This window comes from Tupaia chinensis, unplaced genomic scaffold (genome assembly GCF_000334495.1).
Source record: "Tupaia chinensis unplaced genomic scaffold, TupChi_1.0 Scaffold138619_1, whole genome shotgun sequence".
Classification (NCBI taxonomy): domain Eukaryota; kingdom Metazoa; phylum Chordata; class Mammalia; order Scandentia; family Tupaiidae; genus Tupaia; species Tupaia belangeri.
This window is the reverse complement of record NW_006198512.1, coordinates 826,070-848,106: the sequence shown is the minus strand read 5'-3', so window position 1 is coordinate 848,106 and position 22,037 is coordinate 826,070. Positions and strand designations below refer to the sequence as shown.

Sequence of the window (22,037 nt, the reverse complement as noted above, 5' to 3'; positions counted from 1 at the left end):
TTATCATTTCCAATTTGCTACAGGGAACCGTGCTTGCCGGGTTGGGGGGAGGAGGTGGTGGTTGGGAGAAAGCACCTGAGGGGTGGGGGGTAGGGGTGGGGATAGCTATTGCAGGAGGGCTCTGGAGGAGGGCTTCTGCAATGACATCCAGCTCCTGGTGTTTCAGATGAAGAACTGAATGAAGCACGCCAATAGTAAAAGGAAAAGGTAGTTTATTAAGTGAAAGAGAAAGCACAGTCCTGAGTGGTCGTGGGGCCTAGCGGACAGAGAGTGGCTCCCAGCCCCCCGCAGCTGCATTCTGCAAAGTTTATACCTTCATCTAGGTCATGTCGGTTGGTCCTTGGCTGGGCCCACTGATTGCTCTCATCTCACTGGCTCTGTCGGATGTGGCTGGGCCCACTGATTTCACATTGGCTATTTCATATGTGTCTTAATGTTATACCTAATATGTTGTCTTACTTGCTGTGAAGAATTCTTACACTTGATATATTTTGTTTAATGGCTAAGTTAGTTTGCCAGTCATGGGGGCGGGTGAAGTATAGACCATGTTCACGTTCCTCATGCTGTCGGTCAGCATATGGCTAGTCTGCTATCAGCGATAAGCACTAGGGTGTTGGCTAAATAAAGCCCTGCCAGCTCATGGTGGCTGGCTTCCTCCTGGTTCAGGAGGGGAGATCGAGGTGTCTGCAAGTTGGGGTTTTGTTCCTTTCTTTCTTTCTTTTTCTTTTTTTTTTAAGAGGTTTTTGCTTTAGGACATTGCTCACAGGGAGGGTGGAGGGTGGGGTAGGGAGACAGAGACAGTGAGAGGGAAAGTGGAAATTACCCCCCAGGGAAATGGCTACACCGCAATCCCTTCTCCTCTATTCTCCTCCTGGGATCTTGGGCACGCTCACATACACACTTGGCGTGAGTTTTAAGCCGTTGGGTCTAGGACTCGAACCAATGTCAACCATGTGGGAGTCCAGCGGCGTAACTGCTATGCCAACTGCTAGCCCCAACAAGGCTGGGTTTTCGGAGGCCTCTCTTCTTGACTTGCCGAGACCAACCTTCTCACTGTGTCCTGACACGTTCATTATTCTGGGTATGTTAGCGTCTTACTCTGCTCTCTCTTATTTCAATCTCTCTTTCTTTATTCATGAGAGAGTGCGTGCAGGTGCCTGTGAGAGGGGAGGGTAGTACTCTGCACCAGGTCCGGCACGCTCGCTCCCTCCTCCAGTCCCGCAGCGTCAGATCCTGGGTACTTGTGCACACGCCTGGCACGTATCAGGCCAGCAGAGCCTCGGGATTCGAACCATGGTCACCCTGTGGGATCCAACTTCTTGTCAGCAGCCCCCCATGGCACTATGAGCCGTAGCCCCCTCCTTATCAAGACAGCAGCCAGCTTAGATTAGACCCTACCCAAGGGCCTCATTAAACTTAATCACATATTTAAGGATCATCTCCAAACTCAGTCACATGGAAGCTCCTGAGGGTTGGGCTTCAACACTGGGGAAGCACAGTCTACCCAGGAACAGGTCGAAGAGGGGCAGCGAGCAGGGTCGCCTGCCTGGAGGCGGAGTTCTGGCAGGAGGCTGGAGCCTGACAGGGCCTTAATTTACTATTATCATTTCCAATTTGCTACAGGGAACCGTGCTTGCCGGGTTGGGGGGAGGAGGTGGTGGTTGGGAGAAAGCACCTGAGGGGTGGGGGGTAGGGGTGGGGATAGCTATTGCAGGAGGGCTCTGGAGGAGGGCTTCTGCAATGACATCCAGCTCCTGGTGTTTCAGATGAAGAACTGAATGAAGCACGCCAATAGTAAAAGGAAAAGGTAGTTTATTAAGTGAAAGAGAAAGCACAGTCCTGAGTGGTCGTGGGGCCTAGCGGACAGAGAGTGGCTCCCAGCCCCCCGCAGCTGCATTCTGCAAAGTTTATACCTTCATCTAGGTCATGTCGGTTGGTCCTTGGCTGGGCCCACTGATTGCTCTCATCTCACTGGCTCTGTCGGATGTGGCTTTGCCCACTGATTTCACATTGGCTATTTCATATGTGTCTTAATGTTATACCTAATATGTTGTCTTACTTGCTGTGAAGAATTCTTACACTTGATATATTTTGTTTAATGGCTAAGTTAGTTTGCCAGTCATGGGGGCGGGTGAAGTATAGACCATGTTCACGTTCCTCATGCTGTCGGTCAGCATATGGCTAGTCTGCTATCAGCGATAAGCACTAGGGTGTTGGCTAAATGTCGAATTCCCAGGAACATGACTAATGCCAGTCTGAATGTACTACAAAATGGAGTCAGGTATGCTCTCAGCAAGCAGCGTTACGATCAAATGTTTTCTTCACAGCAAACTACTAACTTAGCCATTAAACAACATATCAAGTGTACCAATTCTTTTTTTTTTTTTATTCTTTTTTTGGAGAGGTTTTTGCTATAGGGCCCATGCACTCGCCAGACAGACAGAGACAGACAGAGAGACAGAAAGCGAGAAATCACCCCCCAGGGGGGATGGCCACACCACAATCCCTTCTCCTCCATTCTTCTCTTGGGATCTTGGGCACGCACGCACACGCGCCCGGAGTGAGTTTAAGCCACTGGGTCCGGGACTCGAACCGCAGTCGACTACGTGGGAGTCCAGCGACATAGCCATTACACCAACTGCTGGTCCCTCAAGTGTACCAATTTTTCACAGCAAGTAAAACAATAGATTAGGTATAACAAGTACCTTAACTGCTGGTCCTTCAACAGGATATTGATATCATGATCCAGCTCCAGCCCTTGGGCCCTAGGCTCACACAGGCCCAGTAGCTCAGAGAGGTCTCCAGATGCGAGCCTAGGACCTTCCCATGGAACTCCTGTAGCCTTTCAGAGCATTGCATCTTACCCCTGCGCCACGATCTGTCCCTCTGCCCAGTACGAGGTGGTGCTGGGGGGACACGTGGAGCACTGGGATGAGCATCAACCCCACACCAGTATGGCCAACTGGTTTTTGACAAAGATGCAAAAGAAATTCAATGAAGAAAGAACAGTTTTTTTCAATAAATGATGTTGGAGAAATAGGACATCCATAGTCAGAAAAATAAATCTGGACCTAAACCTCACAGGACTTAAGTGTATAACTATAAACCTCAAAGAAAAAAGTAGGAGAAAACCTTTGGGATTCAAGGCTGGGCACAGAGTTCTTAGATCTGACAGTAAAGGCACAATCTGTAAAGGAAAATTGGCAAGTGAAAGTTCAACGAAATCTGGAACTTCTGTTCGGACTCTGTGAGGAGATTGAAATGACAAGCCACAGACAGGAAAAAGCTTTGGAAACCACAGACCCAATAAAGGACTCACTTATAAAATACATAAAGAAATTTCAAAACTCAGCAGAAAAACCAAACACACACTCTCAACGGGAGAATGAACAAAAGGCACTAAGACACTTGGCCAGAGGATGTGCAGATGCACAAGCACTTGTGCTCTATCATCGTCAGGAAAAACTCACCAAGCAGCCAGATGGCAGCGCCGCAGTGAGATGGGAAAGCTCCTGGTTCAAGCCCGAGACCTCCCTGAGTGCGCCAGGCACACAGTTGCTCATAATCTGGAGTTGGCTAAGGTCAAGGGTACATGGCAGCATCAGACTCTGGGGGGGTCTGGCACTCACTCTCTCTCTTCACTTGTTCTCTCTCACTCTCCCTGTCTCTCTTGCTCATGGAGGAATGAAAGAAATAAACTTTAAAAAAAAGATCACCCAATATAGTTTTTTTTTTAGAGAGATTTTTTGCTATAGGGTGCATCCACTTGCCAGAGAGAAAGAAAGAGAGAGAGAGAAAGTGAAAAATCACCCTCCCAGGGGGATGGCCATGTAACAATCCCTTCCCCATTCTCCTCTCAGGACTATGGACATGCATGTACAAGTACCCCACATGAGTTTTAAGCCACTGGGTCTGGGACACCAACCATGGTCAACTACAAGGGAGTCCAGTGGTGGAAAAGATAAATACCATTTATACAAAGGATAGGAAAACAGTCAGAAAGACACTTGCACATCCATGTTTACTATGGCATTCTTCACAATTACTAAAACAAGAATCAAGCCAAATGTTCAAGAGCAAAAGACTGGATTGAAAAATGTGGCACATATACACTATGGAATACTGCTCAGCCATAAAGAAAAATGAGACCCTGACATTTGATACAAAGTAGATGAATATAGACGATTTAATATCTTTTTAAAAATAATTATTTTATTTAACTTTATTTCTTTATTTTAATTTGACCAGAGAGGGACAGAGTGAGGAGGGTGGAGAGAAAGTTAGAAAGCAAGCTGCCAGATGTGGGACTAGAACCATGGTTGGCCATGTGAGTGTTCAGCGCCCTTAACCACCATGCCACTTTCCGGCCCCAGACAATTTAATGTTAAGCGAAGCAAGCCAGATTATGAGAGAAAAGTAAGAAATCACCTCCCATGGGATGGCCACACTGCAATCCCTTCTCTATTTTTCTCTTGGGCTTTTGAGTACACATGGAGATGCACCCTCTGTGTTTCAAGCTGCGGGGTCCAGGACTCAAACCATGGTCGAACATGTGGGAATCCAGCTCCTTAACCACCATGTCACCTGCTGGCCCCTGTACCTTTTCTTTTTCAAGTTTATTTGTCTCTCCCACAGTGGGAAGAGAGACAGAGGAACAGAGACAAAGACAGCACCCCAGCAGGGTCTCAAAGCTGTGACCCCCCTCCAGCCTCGGCCCAACCCAGAGGACGGGCACGCACCTGCCCAGCACACTCCCAGAGGCCTCCAGATGAGAACTGGAACCTTCCAGGCCATCTCACTTGCCGCCGCATGGCAGTCCAGTCCCTCTTCTGCTCTTTGTCTGTCTCATGGTCTAACCCCAGCTGTCATGCTGTCCAATATTATTTTGCAAGATGTCATCACTGGGGAAGACTGAGAAAAGGCCCCCAGGATGTCTGTGTTACTCCTTGCCACTGTATACGACTACACAGTTATTTCAAAATAAATGGTTAATTGTGGGTTGGCCCCATAGCCTAGTGGTTAAGGGCTCTGGAGCCCACATGGCCAACCACAGTTCAGATCTCACTTTAAAAAAAAAAACAAAAAAACATGCCAGGTGTGTGTACGTGTGAGCCCAAGATCCCAACAGGAAGAAAGGGAGGAGAAGGGAGTGTGGTGTGACCACACTCCCCGGGGATGTGTGTGTTCTCTGTCTCTTTCTCTATCTGTTTCTTTCTGGTGAGCACTCACACCCTCTGACAATTTTTTAGAGATATTTTTGCTATAGAGTATGTGCACTCACCAGAGAGATAGACAGAAAGCAAGAAATCATCCCCCGGGGGGAATGACCACGCCACAATCCCTTCTCCTCTCGGGATTTTGGGCACAAACACACACACACACACACACACACACATTCAGAGTGAGTTTCAAGCTGCTGGGTCTGGGACTTGAACCCCGGTCAGCCATGTGGGAGTCCAACAATGCAGCTATTGTGCTATCTGCCGATACTTATGATTTTTTAAAATAAAGTTTAATTAAAAAGTTAAGAGCTAATGGAGTCCTTCAGGCCCCAGGAGAAATGGAGTTGTGGAGACACGCACCTGCCCAGCACACTCCCAGAGGCCTCCAGATGAGAACTGGAACCTTCCAGGCCATCTCACTTGCCGCCGCATGGCAGTCCAGTCCCTCTTCTGCTCTTTGTCTGTCTCATGGTCTAACCCCAGCTGTCATGCTGTCCAATATTATTTTGCAAGATGTCATCACTGGGGAAGACTGAGAAAAGGCCCCCAGGATGTCTGTGTTACTCCTTGCCACTGTATACGACTACACAGTTATTTCAAAATAAATGGTTAATTGTGGGTTGGCCCCATAGCCTAGTGGTTAAGGGCTCTGGAGCCCACATGGCCAACCACAGTTCAGATCTCACTTTAAAAAAAAAAACAAAAAAACATGCCAGGTGTGTGTACGTGTGAGCCCAAGATCCCAACAGGAAGAAAGGGAGGAGAAGGGAGTGTGGTGTGACCACACTCCCCGGGGATGTGTGTGTTCTCTGTCTCTTTCTCTATCTGTTTCTTTCTGGTGAGCACTCACACCCTCTGACAATTTTTTAGAGATATTTTTGCTATAGAGTATGTGCACTCACCAGAGAGATAGACAGAAAGCAAGAAATCATCCCCCGGGGGGAATGACCACGCCACAATCCCTTCTCCTCTCGGGATTTTGGGCACAAACACACACACACACACACACACACACACATTCAGAGTGAGTTTCAAGCTGCTGGGTCTGGGACTTGAACCCCGGTCAGCCATGTGGGAGTCCAACAATGCAGCTATTGTGCTATCTGCCGATACTTATGATTTTTTAAAATAAAGTTTAATTAAAAAGTTAAGAGCTAATGGAGTCCTTCAGGCCCCAGGAGAAATGGAGTTGTGGAGAGACATGTATACAGTAATCGCTGAAGTCCTCACAGTGGCAGAGAAGGCTGAGCACAGGGCCCTCCTGGGGCCTGGTCCTGCCAACCTCCCAGCCTCTGTCCCGGCACTGCCAATGGCATTTCCTCCCACACTCACATGCCCTGCTTTCACCCCTGTCCCCTTCGCCCCCTGGCCAGTCCTTCCACCTGCCCACACCAGCTCCAGCTCCAGTTCTTGGGTGTCTAGATATCGTGTCACCGCCTTCCCCGGCCAGCCAGGGAGCTGTCGTAAACACAGGTAAACAATGCTGTAATCTCCGTTTCTCCTTTTCCAGAAGAGGAAGCTGCAGCTCAGAGGGGTGGAGTGATTCTCAGGGCCACCTACCTCAGAGCCCAGGGAGACACCCCAGCAGGACACAGAGAAGTTTGCAGGCGCAAGGCAAATAAAGAGCCAGGAAATAAGAGCCCACTTCAATGGCAAAGAAACCCAAGTTCAGGGAAGCCAGGTGGCCTCGCTCAGCCAGGCGGCAATGACTTGCTGAGCAGCATCTAGGTGGTCTAGGTGGATCAGGACTCAGCAAGCTCTGAAGGCGACGCCTAGAGGGGGCCCGGGGCTCTCCTGGCTGCTCTTCCTGGCCACATGGGCCTGGGATCCAGAGCCGGCTGCTTCTCCAATCACCACCTGCTTCTGAGAACCAAGAGCCGCAGGTCCCCAGTCCCTCCTGGCACCCTCCAGGACCCCAGGGTCAGACAGGGTCTTGGCCTTTCCTGACAGTAGAAAGCCCAGGCTAGCCAGGCTGCCAGAGGGTGGGGACCAGGGCACAGATTCTAGTGGGCTGTGGAAGGGGACAAATTCTGGTGAACATTTGGCCCCAGGACAGACACAACCCGGGGAAAGGAGGCCCCGCGGAGATAGGCGGGTTGAAAGCTACCGTGGCCGACCCTGGGTGGCAGCAAGCTTCCAGAAACTCCCGTCCTGTCCTTGGTATACAGAGATGGACATATTGCTACAGCAAACATTTCCCGTATTTGTCATCGGGGCAAAAGCCAGCTTGTTAGAAACTGGGAAAATAAGAGCTTCTCGTGGCACGTGGTGCCCAGCCTGGAGCTATCGCACAATGAAGGCCAGCTGTCTCCACGTCTGTTTTAGAATGGAAAATGTAATTTCCACTTAGCTGTCCTAAATCTTTCTAAGGAAAAACATGGTCAAAAAACCAAAGAAGAGGGGATGCTGAGTGGAATTTTGCTTTCGGAAAACACATTTTTTACAAAAATCTTTCTAAAAGTCATGACGCATTTTTGCATAGGAAAACAAAGAAAAATACGTCATGCCTTCCGACAACCCAATACTTTGCTTTAAACTGAACTTGCGCTGGGTTCAAAGGCAATATTTCCTAGACTTTGACCTTGCAGTGAACTTTTCCTGCCTTCCCTCTGGTCAGGCAGCCCAGAGGATGGACAAGCCTGGACTGGATAGGTCTGTGTGAAACCAGCTGAGCCTGTGCATGGGGTAGGCCCATGCCCTCCTCCTCCAGCCTCGGCTAACGAAGGCTCCTGCCTACCTGGGAAAGTGCATGCAACATACTAAGGCCTGAGCAGTGAGTAGCTAATAATCACCCGCTCTATTTCCTTCCAAAAAAAAATATTTATTTATTTACCTATTTATTTATTGTGATTTTCAAGCCACCAGGTCTGAGACTCAAGTCACTGTCACTCATGTGAGAATCCAGCACCTTAACCACCATGCGACCTGCTGACCCCCGACTTCCTTATCTTTAAGAAGTGCTTTGAGGGACCAGCAGATGGCATAATGGTTACGTCTCTGGACTACCACATAGCCAACTGTGGTTCGAGTCCTCAACTAGGCCGCTCAAGAAAGAAATGAAAATATTCGATTGGTTCTGTCTTAGCATAAAGGAGCCTTTAGCATTGAGCTAGAGAGGCCATCTCAGTTTCTCACTCCTAGACAAGTGACATCCGAGCACCTTCCAGACAGAAGCCGAAACAGCCCAGCCAGTGGCCTGACTGCTACATCATTTGAGCCCGAGTAACAGCAATTGTTTCTGATCTGTAATGAAAAGGTTTGATGTGTTCACCATAAGAGATGCTTAAGTCAACTTGATAAATTATCAGCTGTTTAAAAACAAAGTTTAGATGCATTCACACACGGAAACAGTGCCTGCTGCTTTCCTGTCCTCAGTAAGGAACAACCGCCATGTGTGACTAGACAGTGATTTCCCCGCCCCACAGTCAGCCCCTGAGGAAGGGGCAGCCCAGCCTAGCTTCAATGCTGCAGGCCGCGCTGCAGATGGCCAGGGGGCTGATCAACATGGCACCCTGTGCCAAGGGCGGTCTCACAGTCCCTCGGGCCACCTTTGCCCATCTCTTCAGTCTCAACTCCTGACTGACCAGAACCCAACAGCATGTGTTTATTTGGAGGATTTCTTTCTTTTTCCTTTGTGTTTTTTGTTTTTGGCTATAGGGATATGCACACTCCAGAGAGAGGAAAAGTGAGAAATCACTTCCCAGGGAAGACAGCCATGCCGCAATCCTTTCTCCTCCATTCTCCTAGAACTTTGGGCACTCATGCACATGTGGCCAGCATAATTTTCAAGCTGCCAGGTCAGGGACTCAAACCGCAGTCAGCCATGTGGAAGTTTAGTATCTTAACCACAGGCATGTTGGCCTGGGAGTCTGAGGGGAGAAGATAAGTAGAAAGAGCAGAAGCACCTAATGGTGCCGAGCAGGATTGCCCTGAGGTAAGGAGCGAGGGAAGGAGAGAGAGAAGGGAGGGGGAGGAGGGAGGAGGAGTAGGAGGTGGGAGGAGGCGGGAGGAGGGAAGAGGAGGAGGGAGGAGGAGAAGGGAGGAGGCGGGAAGAGGGAGGAGTAGGAGGAGGTGGGAGGAGGAGGGAGGAGGCGGCAGGAGGAGGAGGGCCACAGGAGCAAGCCCGTTGCCAAGTCTTCTGGCAGCAGTTGTCTAATGAGGCCAGCCCCTGCCAGAGGGCACAGGACTCCTGGGGCAGCTGGGACACCAGCACTCAGCAGAGGAGGTGAAGGAGGAGGCACGTGCAGGACAGCACCATGCACTCAGGGACAGGGCCCTGTGGGGAAGCGGCACATCCCTCCTCATCTTTCCTGGCACATGTCTGCACATGACAAGTAGGGCTAGAGCCACTGCCTGGTGGCCCCGGTGATGTGGGGATGCTGAGCCCTGGACGCTTCTCAACCCATCACTGTGGCCCGGCACACAGAGCCCCACAGGAACCCCCTTCTGGGCATGTTCTGGAGAACACAGTCACCCCGAGTTGGCCTGGAGGCTCAGGACTGAGATGCCCTGGCGCCCATGAGCCTGGAGTGAGCACTGACTGACAGGGCCCAGCACGCACCCTTGCCACAAGGCCAGGGTGGGCACTGGCTGGACACGACTCCCTGCAAGGCCACACGCAGTGCAAATGACCCACCCCACCCCACCAGAGTCCCTTTATAGAGGGGAATACTGAGAAAGTCGTCCACAGTCACATGGCAGGGGGCCAGTTTTCCATCCATATCGCTCTGCCTCCCAGCACCACCCAAGCACGTGTGCCCACAGGACAGGTGGGTGTGTCCTGCTCTGACCCCCAAACCGCATGACCCACCTCCCAGCCCCCCAGCACATGTGTCCACGGGGAAGGTGAGCGTGTCCTGCTCTAACCCCCAAGCCCTGTGGGCCCACCTCCCAGCCCCTAAGCACGTGTGCCCACGGGGAAGGTGAGCGTGTCCTGCTCTGACCCCAAGACCCGTGGGCCCACCTCCCAGCCCCTAAGCAGAGCCAGGTAAAAATGAAGATACTGAAGCCTGAGCACTCCCCCCACCCCAGCTCTGCCACCAGTGTCTGGCTGGGAGTCCCTGGACCTGAGAGGTCACAGCCCAGCCGGATGAGCCTGGATGAGCGAGGCGCCTGGCTGACTGAAGGGCCAGGATGGTGGTCCTCAGGCCCCTGGCAGGTGCAGAGAAGCCCTGAGAGGCTGACTCTCAGCCACCCACTGCCTGGTCAGGAGCTAGGAAGGAGGAGACACAGGTGTTGGTGCAGAGTCGCAGGGACCAAGGTGGGGCTTTTCTGCACAAGGACACCCAACAGCCCCTCTGGACGCTGGCTCCTGTCACACTCACAGTTTACAAAGTGGAATCCAACCCGCGTGCTCACACATGAGCACACACACATACTCTGTCCTTTTCTGGTGGCCTCGGACACGGTGCAGGATTTCCGTCACCCTAGAAAACGTCGGCGCTCTGGCCACCCCAAGTCACAGACACAGACACCAGCAGGCAGGGCAGCCAGAGACTGGGGCCTGAGCAGAGCCCTGGCAGCAGCTGGCGTCCCTTCTGTGCAGTCCCCACACGTGTCCACGGGCAGGTTCTCACCAAGCTTACGTTTGCAGAGCACGAGTCACCCCTTTCCACCTGGCTTTATTTCCCCCTTAGAGAGGTGACGGGGAAGCGCTGAGTGACAAAAGTGACACTAACAGAAAGGAAAGCCCACCCCAGCGACAGCGCCCGCGGGCCCTCCAGGGCAGCGTGGAGTCCAAGGCACGAATCCTCCGCGGGAGAGCACAGGACCGGAGAGCTCCGGGAAGCGGAGAGCGTGGGCGCGGGCGGGAAACTCAGACACACAGAGGGCTCGTCCTCAGCCAGCCTAGGACGTCTTGGGCAGGAAGACCCTGGGCGATGCCATGCAAGGGCACCCAGCACGGACAGCCAGGGGCTCCTCCAACCTCTCAGTCCGCAATCTGCGCCCCAGCGGGAGGCTGACGGAAGCCCCTTTCCAAATTGGAGAGCGCCACCCTCCTCCCCAGGAGGGACTCCGCCCCCAGCCCTGGAGGGCAAAGCAGCCTCAGCCCGAGGACGCCCGGACCAGGCCCGCGCAGGATTCCAAAGCCTCCGGAGACTAGGGAAAGCTCTCCGCAAACCCAACGCACTCACCGCGGCCCTTCGGAACCAGCCGGCGAAGCGAAGCCGCCCACAGCCCTGCGCAGACAGGCTCGGGGCCTGGGCCTCCTGCCTGGGAACCTTTCCGGAGGGGCCGCAGGCGGGTCACCAGGGGGCAGGACTCAGAGTCGGCTGCGCTGCTGGACGCGGTCAGCTCAGGACTGAGCCGGCTGGGGTCCCGGGTGCTCCTGACTCCTGACCCAGCCTCAAGGTCCCCGCCCGCAGGCGTCCCCTTGTCTGCTCCGGCCCACAGCTGCAGAACACAGGGAGCCCGACAAAGCCGCGCACGTGCACTGCCAGCCAGCGGGGCGGGCAGCCTGGGATGCCGCAGACCGTCTCCACGGCAACGCGGCGGCAGGCGGCTGGGCGGCTGCTGGGCTGGGGGCCAGGCACAGGCCCGGGACCTGGGGAGCAGTCGGGGTCCAGGAGCCAGGAAGGGGTGCTGATGTTTCTCTGGACTCCTGCCCCTGCTGCTGGCCGACTGGAGAGTTGTGAGACAGAAGGCAACTTCCAACACTGTCACCACAGTGACACCCCACCCCTGTCTGGTGTGTGGACACAACTCACGCACAGGCAGGGCAGGGTGCAAACACGCGTTTGCTTACACAGGTCTTGGTGTGGAGGCCGTGCGTGTACATGGGGTGCGTCTGACGGAGACCGAGATTGACGTGTGCGTGCTGTGTATGTTTCCGTGATTCGTGTGCGGAGTATGGGACGTTTGTGTGGTGTTTGCAGTGTGTGGTGTGTTAGTGTGTGGATAATGTGTGTGTGATCTGTTTGCATGGCGCATGGTCTCTATGTGTTCATCTGTGGGGTACATGTATGGTGTGCTTGTCGTGTGTGGGCTTGGGCATGGTGTACGTTTGTGTGGTTTATGTGGTATGTGTATGTGATGTGCATGTGTGTGTTGTGTGTTGTTATGTCTGTGTACTCTGGGGCATGGGGGTGCGGTGTCTGTGTGCATGTGTATGTTTGCATGGTATCTGTGTATTCTGTATGGCATGCACTGTGTTTGCATAGTGTCAGTGTGCGCTGTGGATTGGGTGGTACGTGTGTGTGTTTGCCCGGTGTCTGTGTGTTTGTGTGGTGTGCAGTGTGTGTTTGCATGAGGTCTGCTCTGTGGAGTGTGTGGTGCATGTGTGTGCAAGAGTGTGACTCCCTCGGGGACAGGATGGCCATCCCCCACCCGGCGTGTGTTCAGTGCCATCTAGTCCCCCCTCAAGTCTGTGAGTTCAAGTGCTTACCTCGGACATCTCCAGGGAGAGGACGAACATCCTGCCCAAGGCCGTCCCTTCGTCAGGTGGAGGCTGGACAGTCCCTGCCCACCAGGACACTCGGATAGGTCAGGAAAGCTGGAAGCCCTGAGAACAAGTCAGCGCCTTCCAGCATCGCCTCCAAGCCTGCAGCCTCAGTTGCTCGTCACACACCCATTGTCACCAAATGTCTGAAACATACCAGGGAAACACCCCAGGCCCCCCAAGCCCACCGAGGTGCCCTCTGACTGAGCCACTGGGAAAGGGAGAGGTCGGAAAGGCAGCAACCTCCCCTTCCGCCATGCCCTTATGCAGGCAGTACACACACAGGTGGTGGTAAACTCCCTGGTAATCCCACGTGCAGATATGTTATTTACAAAACTGAAAACAAATGCAACAAGGAAAAAAGGAAAGGATTTCCCCAAAGTGCAAGGGAAGCCAGAATCCCAGCCACAGCCCGCCCCTCCGGTGAGGGCCTCACCCTCCCATCTGTGAAGTGGAGACCACCCAGTGGGCCCCTCCCACGAGGCCTGAGGCTTCCCTGAGACACAGTGCACACAGGCCGCTCTGCAGGCCCTGCTCTGCAGGTGCCGCTCTGGCCACTGGTCGGTGAATGTGGGCCGTAACCGTGATACTACACTAGTGTTTACACACGCCTTTACTGTTGGCAGAACCCACCACGTGTGTTGTTTTAGACATGTCCTGTGCCTGCTCCCCAGCTCCCAGTCTGCTCTCTCCTGGGGCTTCTCCAGTAAAACGGGTGGAAACCTGCAATCACGAGGTCTCTCTCTTCTCTGATGGGCACCTCTCCCCGGCACTGAACCACAGACCCCACCCAGTCCTGGTCGCTGCCACAGCACCCCAGGCAGTGACTCATCTTACCCACGCCCGCAGCTGTTACAGACGGATGAGGACAGCCCTGCAGAGCCGGGCTCCCACGTGCCGTCCAGGTCCCGTGCTCCTCATGACCCAGGGCAGGCTCTGTAGAGTTGGGGCCCTCTGCAGACTCGCATTTGTGGCTCATCCTCGGGTCTTGCATAGGGGAAGGGCAGGCGGTGGCCAGGCAGCCTGTGCCTCCAGCGCAGGGCCTGCTGCACAGGTCACCGCAAGCCCACATGGCAGGGGACTGCATGCTGTATCTTGCCCAGGAGTCCCTGGCCACCAGGAAATGTGGCTCTCATCCCATCTGTGACTTGTAGCTGGAAAGTCCTGATCGAACCTTCGCTATGCCCAGAAGATCAGCACGAGTGACACAGGCTGTGGCCAAGGAAAAGGCTTTTGTCTCATTAAGTGCTCTTTCACTCCCAAAAAGCTGACACACAAAATACTGCATGGCCATCAGAAGAACATGTACACCGTGGGAACCGGGCAAGGGCAGAGCTGCACCACCGCTGGGGAAAGTGACCTGGAGCGGGAAACGGATGGAGCCGACAACAGGGTCGCATTCTTTTTTTCTCTTTCTGTTGTGATAAAGAAAAAAGAAAAGTATAATAAACAAAAGTCGGGGAAAAGGGGATTTCCTTTGTTTTCTGATCATCCATTATCTTCCAGTTACTTTCTCTGATGGCTTCACTTTACCATCCAAACCTGATATTTTCAACTCAAATCTAATGGGGCTCTCAGGGAAAGCCTACTTCACCACCCCTAGAACAGGTGGGGGGCCCGCACTACCCATGTCAGGACTCAGCCCCAAGTCCTGCCCAAGGGAGCCCCACCCAGGGTAACTACCAGCTCAGTCCCAAGAGGCCTGAGCTCATGGGAGACTTCCTTGTTTAAGAACCTCAGCCAGGACCAGCAGTTAGCGTAATGGCTATGTCGCTGGACTCCCATGTAGTCGACTGCGGTTCGAGTCCCGGATCCGGCAGCTTAAACTCACGCAGGGCGCGTGTGCATGCATGCCCAAGATCCTGAGAAGAAAATGGAGGACAAGGGATTGCGGTGTGGCCATCCCCCCTGGGGGGTGATTTCTCGCTTTCTATCTCTCTGTCTCTTTCTGTCTTTCTGGCGAGTACACACATCCTATAGCAAAAACCTCTCCAAAAAAAAGAGCCTTAGCCAAGCGAGGGGGTCTTTCCTCCATGTTCAAACAGTGCGGATTACCCTGGGGTGTGCAGAAAAATGGCAGGGATCCTTTAACTCCAAGTTTTATCTAGTGGATTTGCAAATATCCATGCACTGCCCATGCCACACGCAGTTTCTTCGTCACTCCCGAAGCCCACAGGCAGAAGTGTCACATCCACAGAGGGTGGGCACACTCTCCCTTCTCTGCAGGGCTTTCACCTGTGACAGGGGATGCGTGAATGGGAACTCCCGCCACTCCAACAAACTCAGTCTCATGCAGTCCCACCAGCCCACCCTCTGATTCCTGAGGGAAAAAGCCAGCAGAGGCCAGTGTCAAAGGCCTCTCTGCTGAGCTGGGAGACAACCTTCAGTACCCAGGCATATGGCCACGATAGACACTGTGTCAGCTTGCGGACAGACAGCCAAGGATGACAACCTCAGAGGCCTGAATCAGTCTGCCAAGACATATCACCGAGCAGGCTCTCAGAGACAGAAACCCACCTCAGAACAGATGCTCTCTGTGACAGTTGGTCAGGAGAGGGAATGAAGTACTGCACACTAGATAGGGATCAAGCGAGACCAGAGGTAGCTACTACACACTGAACAGGAGCTCTAAACCCCCAGTGAGAGCCAGCCCTCTCCGAAGGATATCACCTGTGCCCAGGAAGGGCACCGTCCATTCATTCTATGCACCTCCATTCACCTAGTCCAACTCCATTCATTCCACCCCTCCCCCATTCCTCTATCCCACCCTCATTCTACCCCACCTCCATTCCTCTATATCACCCTCATTCTACCTCACCTTTTTTTCCCCCCCCATTCATTCTCCCCCCCCCCCATTCACTCCACCCCTCCTCCATTCACTCCACCCCTCCTCCATTCACTCCACCCCTCCTCCATTCACTCCACCCCTCCTCCATTCACTCCACCCCTCCTCCATTCACTCCACCCCTCCTCCATTCACTCCACCCCTCCTCCATTCACTCCACCCCTCCTCCATTCACTCCACCCCTCCTCCATTCACTCCACCCCTCCTCCATTCACTCCACCCCACCTCTATTCATCCTACCCCTCCTCCATTCATTCTACCCCACAGACCCAGAAGCTGAGGCTCAGAAGATGGCCTGGCTCAGGTGGCCACCACGGTGCCTGACTTAGCCCCTCTGTCTTTCACCGAGACAACCTGCCTCCACTCAGACCCAGATCCATCCCTACACAGCCTGTCCCCACTCGGCTCATTCCCCACCCCACCCCCCCGCAGACTTTGTAACAGAGCTTTGAGGATAGCACCTCTGGGGGGAGCGTCATCCCCCATGGCAGCTCCCTTCCTGGGTTCTTGGTCTCACTGACCTTGGTACTGGCCCCTGACAGCCCTAGTCCCAGTCCACCTGGGTGCCTATAAGATTATCACCATGACAGAGCCACATTCAGGCGCACGTATGCATGGACATGAGCATATACATGAATTCATACCTCATACAAACACGTGTGCTTCCAGCCCACGCATGTGCCTCACACATATGCCTCAGTCTCTGGGTTCATCCACAACAGGCCCAAACTTTCTATAGCAAAGTACTCAGGAAAAGTCAGTGGGAAAAGAACGTATCCTGTGTGGGTTCTGGCAATGTTCCTAGGTCACTCCCCTGCCCCGGTGCAGGACCCTGGGCTGCCTGGCTTGGGTGGACAGGGCCTGTGCAGACCCACCAGCCCTAGGGAACATGGGATCCCTAAACAAGAGCCACCCAGACCTGCCCTTAGCTCCGTCCATGGGCAGGCGTCTGCTCACCGAGCCTGCCCTACCAGACTCCTGTTAGGTCAGGTTAGCTAGAATCCCTCCTCAGTGACTTTCCACCCGCTGGCCCCCACCCTGCTCCTTGACTGTAAATTCCCACTTGTCCCTGCTGTACTCAGAGTTGAGTCCGGAGTCTCTTCCCCACGGCAAGACCCCAGTGTCATGGTCCCAGTGCCTACCTCCTGGTCCTGAATAACCCCGGATGTGTGGCGCATTAAAAGCACCACAAAGAGGTCTTTGACACAGGTGACCACCACGTCCCCCAGCTGCTTGTCCACCTCTGCAGCCCAACACTGCCCTATCCTTAGGGGAGCACTTAGACCCACCCTCCTTATCCCTGAAGGACCCCACCTTGTCCCCCTCTGTCCCTGGGGGAGCACTCTGACCTCATCCTCTTTGACCCTAAAAAACAGCCCAACACACTCTTCCTGTCCCTGGGGAACTCCCCACCTCAATTCTCCTTGCCCAGGGTGACTTCCAGTCTCATCCCTCATGTCCCTGGGATGCTCTGGAGCTTCCCTTCGGGGACTGGATCTCGAACAATGCTTCTCAAATCCCAATCCTATGAGGTCCCCAGTGGGGCCCCACTGTAGTTCTCAGCACTATGCAAACTCCAGCCCCATCCTGAGCATCTGGTTTCACCCCGTAGCTCTTCAAGGGGTTGCTCCCCTGCACTTGGGGAGGTCACGCTTGGTCCTGGGCCTGTGGCAGGGGTGATCACGGAGCTATCACACTGGATCTGCCTGTGTGCTATATGTCGGGCCTGCCAGACCTCCATGGCCCTGCTCCTCCACCCTGTCCAGGGCAAGCTGAAGCTCCACACTAGGGAACCAGAGCCGGAGAAGCCTCTGTGTCCTCCACTGGGCAGCTGTGCCGCCTTCCCTCAGGGGCTTCCTCCAGCACATGCCAGCCCAGCAAAAGATACTGACGTAGACAGGTCATCACTGCTCAGACGGAAAGGCCAACAGCAGAAGGAATTAAAGTAGGCTCCCGTCATCAGAGCAAGAAAACAACCATGCCCAAGAACTGTGAGCATCTCTGGCGCTCAGAGCTTGGTCTCCAACACCGATTTCCAATAACAGGAGTAGAGGATCATGTACTAGGGAGGTAGCTGACCCAGAACTGGAACACAGAAAACACAAGGTGAGCTGGGGCATCTTGAGGTGCCAGAAAGTGAGGAGTGCGAACGAAGGAAGGGTAGAAGAAAGGAAGGGAAGGAAGGACGAAGACAGCTTATCCAAAGAACACAGGGCCCACCCTGAAAGCACTCTAATTACCCAAACTCGAATAACTTGAGCAGCAAAGTTAAAGATGCCATCAGATTTTAACTCACAGAATAAGGTAAATGTCCAGGAATACATGCTAATAGAAGTAACTGACAAAATGAATAAGAACAGGAGAAAAAATGGTGCTCCCTTTGCAGAGTTCCACTGAACAATGAAGAGGGAAAAGGAGAGGAGCCAGGATGTGGTGTAGTAGTTAAGCCACTGGACTCCCATGTAGCTGATCATGGTTCAAGTCCTGGACCTGGCTTCTTAAAAATCATGCTGGGTGCATGCGCACGCATGCCCAAAATCCCAGGAGGAGAATGGAAGAGAAGGAATTGCAGTGTGTCCACCCACCTTGGGGGGTGATATCTCACTTTCATTTTCACTGTCTCTGTCTCTCTGGTGAGTACATGTGCCTTATGACAAAAACCTTAGAAAAAAGAAAAAAGGAGGAAAGGAAAGAAAAAGGGAAACAGACACCTCACTGACAAGAAACACCAGGAAATCTCCAGTAGAAGGAGAAATCAGTGGGTGGGAATTTAAGGAGAATCAGGATTTACGGACTCCCCCAAGGTTTTCATCAATGACAACAGAAAGATAATGGCGTTACAGTGAAGGAACTTAGCCAGCTTAACTAAGCACTCCTGGGTAAGCCGGGATAAGACAGCCCCATCCTTGATGGGACGTGCATCATTTCTGTGACATTCCTGCAAACATACACACCTCGCCCCATCACAAGAAAACAGGGCAAGCCCGAATTGAGAGTCATTCTACAGAAAGAACTAATCTGTGCTCCTTCGTCCAAATCAGAGACAAGGAAAGGCAAAGACAATTTTAAAAATGCTTAATGAGGGCCGGCAGGTGGCATGGAAATTAAGATGCTGAATCCCACATAGACAACTGTATGGTTCAAGTCCTGAACCCACTGACTTAAAAAACGTGCCGGGCACGTTTGGGTGCATGCCCAAAATCTTAAGAGGAGAACTGGAGGAGAAGGGATTGTGGTGTAGTCATCTATTCTGAGGAGTGGGGTGATTTCTCCCCCCCCATGTGTATGTGTGTGTCTGTGTGTGTGTGTGTGTGTGTGTGTGTCTGGTGAGTACACATGCTGTTTAGCAAAAAGAAAAACAGTTGATGATGACTTGGAAGAAATAACAACCCAATGTAGTCTAAGATCTTGGGACAGAAGAAGTACGTTAGTGGACAACTGGGTGAAATTTGAAAAAGTTCCATAGTTGAGTTAATAATATCATACTGATTTAAATTTCTGGTTTTGATCATTGTACTGTGGAAGTGTCAGAGCTCATATTAGGAGAACCAAGCTGAGAGATACAAGAGAATTCTTTGTAGTAGGGTTGTAATTGTGTTGTAAATCTGAAAGTAGCTCAAAAGAAAGAGTTAAAATGAATGAAACCTTTGACAATTCCCCACAGGCCCCAGGGTGAAGCACAAATTTCCATCCTGGCATGGAAGGCCTCTTGGCCTAGCTCTAGCCTTCCTGAGACCCACCTTAGTCCTCTCTAGGCAGAGAAGTTTATGTGTTTTTCCCCCTAGCAATAGAACTTTCTGTTCAGCCTTTGCCTTAGCTTATTATCCCATTGCTATCAGAAATACCTGAGACTGGGTGATTTTTAAAGAAACCGAGGTTTAGTTGACTCATGATTCTGGTCGCTGGAAAGTACAAAAGCATACGACTGGCATCAGGCTGGCCTGTGTCACAACAGGCCGGGGAGAGGAGAGGGTGATGAGCCCCTACAGGAGGACAGGGACTACGCAGCCAGCGTCCTTAGATCACAATGTATTCCTGTGAGGATTAATGCCTTCTCCCGAGAGCTCAATCTCTCTCCATTTTGCATAGATGGCATTAATTCGTTCATGAAGCTGATGCGCCCATATCCAGTTATCATCTAGGTCTCACCATCTCCTCCCATTGCCATTATACTGGGGACCAAATTCCAAACATAAACTTCTGGAGGACAGACAAGTACCCAAACCATGATAGCCTTTAAGGAAAAGCTGCTCTGGTTCAAGCACACTTGGGGCCCACACCTTGTCTCTCCTGCCCTTCACACTCATCTCAGAGGCCTTCTCTGAAGATACCACCTCCAGCATATGCATGCCACACACTTCTGAGCCCCAGGGTACTGGGCAGTGTCACAGCAGCGACCACCTCTGTGAAGACTTTCATATGCCCACACCTCACAGACAGAATGGATGATTAATGGCTGTGTGTCCACGGGCAAGTCATTAACCCACTCTGAACCCCCAGTTCCTCGCCTCCATATGGGAATAACAAGAGTACCAACCTCTTCTGGCCATTGAGACCATTAAAAAAAGACCGCTCTGGGCCTGGCACCTGACAGTTCCTTCATCCACCACCACAAGGCTGGAATTCCCTCCAGTGGTGCTCCTAGAATGTCCCTGGCCACAGAAAGGGAGACAAAGTGATGCCTTTTCTAACCCACCACAAGGTTCATGGCTGATCCTCCAATATGAAAGACAGAGTAACAAAAGAAAAGCACGTTATGTAGCCAAAGTTTACACAAAGTTCATGTGATGCAGAAACCATCAGAAAAGAAGACCCAAACAACCTACGGGAAACTCTCTGTATGGTTGAGTTTCATAAAGAGCAAGTTATTATGTAGAAATATGTTGGAGAAAAAGGGAGTGCTAGGGTCTGAAGGGTGATTTGTCCCCAAAGGCTCATGTTTCACAGTTTTGTCCCCTGAGGCAATGGCTTTGGGAGGTGGTTAGACTTCGAAGAGGGCCCATCTCTAACGGGGCACCTACGGTCAGTCGGCTGGGAGGGTGGGAGGGACACACAGAACTGGGGGCTCTCTTTGCTCTCCCCACCCTCTCTCTCAGCTTGTGCCAGGTCAGCTGACCTGCCTACTTCTCTTAGCCATCTTGTGACTTCACACCAGAGGCCGGCCAGGTGTCAGCTCCACGCTCCTGGACTTTCCAGCTGCCTACATGTGAGCCGAGTGCGCCCCCCCCCCTCTCCCGCCCGGTAGCCGGTATTTCTGTTTCAGAACAACGGACCACAATGGGCGTGGGACCTGATGGGAATGTGGGAGCTGAAATAGCCCCCATGGATTTCTTTGGCCTATTGGAGATAACTATCAGATCTGCAGACACAATAATCGAGATTAAAATGTTAACACTAGCCTTTTGTAAAAGAAATTTGTAGAGTGGGCAGCCATGCCCCTCCTTAGCCCTTTAGGCACAGAATGAAGGTCGGAAGTGTGACCTCTGCTCCAGAAAAACAAGACTGTCTGCATTTTCCTTCACCCTTTCATAGCTTATCTTCAAGCCTGTATGGTGTAAAACCTTCAGTCACCTGCATTTTTCAGAGTCACATTTTGTATGTCTTCTGTGTACACATGTACCCATGGGCTAATGGGAAAAAAAACTAAACTCTAAAATACGGAAGGAGTTTTGTTCTGAGTCAGTCTCAGCGACCACGGCCCAGGAAACAGGAATTCAAGCAGACTTCAGAAAGTGCCGGGAAGAGGCTGGGTTACAGTGGGGCTTTTCTACATTTCAGGAAAGCAGACGCAGGAGTCGGTACACAGAGGCTACACGTTGGCTTGGCCCGAAAAGGCAGGATATCTTTTTTTTTTTTTTAAGGGTTTTGCACAGGGTGTGTGTGCTCACATGGTAAGAGGAAAAGTCAGACCTCTCCAGACGGGATGGCCACACCACAGTCCCTTCTCTTCCATTCTCCCCCTGGGATGTTGGGCACGCACATACGTGTGCCAGCCTGATTTTCACATTGCCGCGGCTGGGACTCACTGCACAGTTGGCCAAGTGGGAGGCCAGCACCACCTGCTGGCTTCAGGGCAGAATGCCTCGAAACAGAAGCTTAGGAACTGTAGGTGCGTTCAGAGATTCCTTCGCGTTGTTGTCTCAAAGAGCAAGGTTTTGTTAAAACTCGACTTAACCTCACCATAGACAAGGGGATTACCAGCCATCGTGTGATGTTATGCCAGTGTCAGGACACACGAAGTAACCCGCAGTGACTGAGGCACGGTGACCTGTCAGCAAGGCTGACGACATGCTTCCCCCCAAAGCCCTTTAGGAAGGAACTTTTGGAACAAAGAGGTGACTAGAGTTCAGTCCTCAATTTTAAAATAAATCTGTATGCCTTTTCTTTTATCAGTCTGCCTATCATCAGTGATCTGCCTGAACCTTAGCGGATGAAGTCTTTCGCCTCTACTGGAGGAATTAGTAAGGCCTGTGTGTTCAGATTCTTCTTGGAGTACCTGTGAAACATTTATTCCTTGTGGCTCTATGGCAGA

At 52.3% G+C, this 22,037-nt stretch overlaps 1 protein-coding gene across 1 annotated transcript in view; it reads right to left on the bottom strand.

The window, feature by feature from the left end:
• Positions 1–11,441, bottom strand: part of FGD3 (FYVE, RhoGEF and PH domain containing 3) — a 79,685-nt gene extending 68,244 nt beyond the window's left edge. The window contains exon 1 of the mRNA XM_006161463.3: positions 11,357–11,441. The gene's annotated coding sequence lies outside the window, so the exon portion shown is untranslated. The remainder of the gene's footprint in view (positions 1–11,356) is intronic.
• Between the last annotated feature and the right edge of the window lie 10,596 nt (positions 11,442–22,037).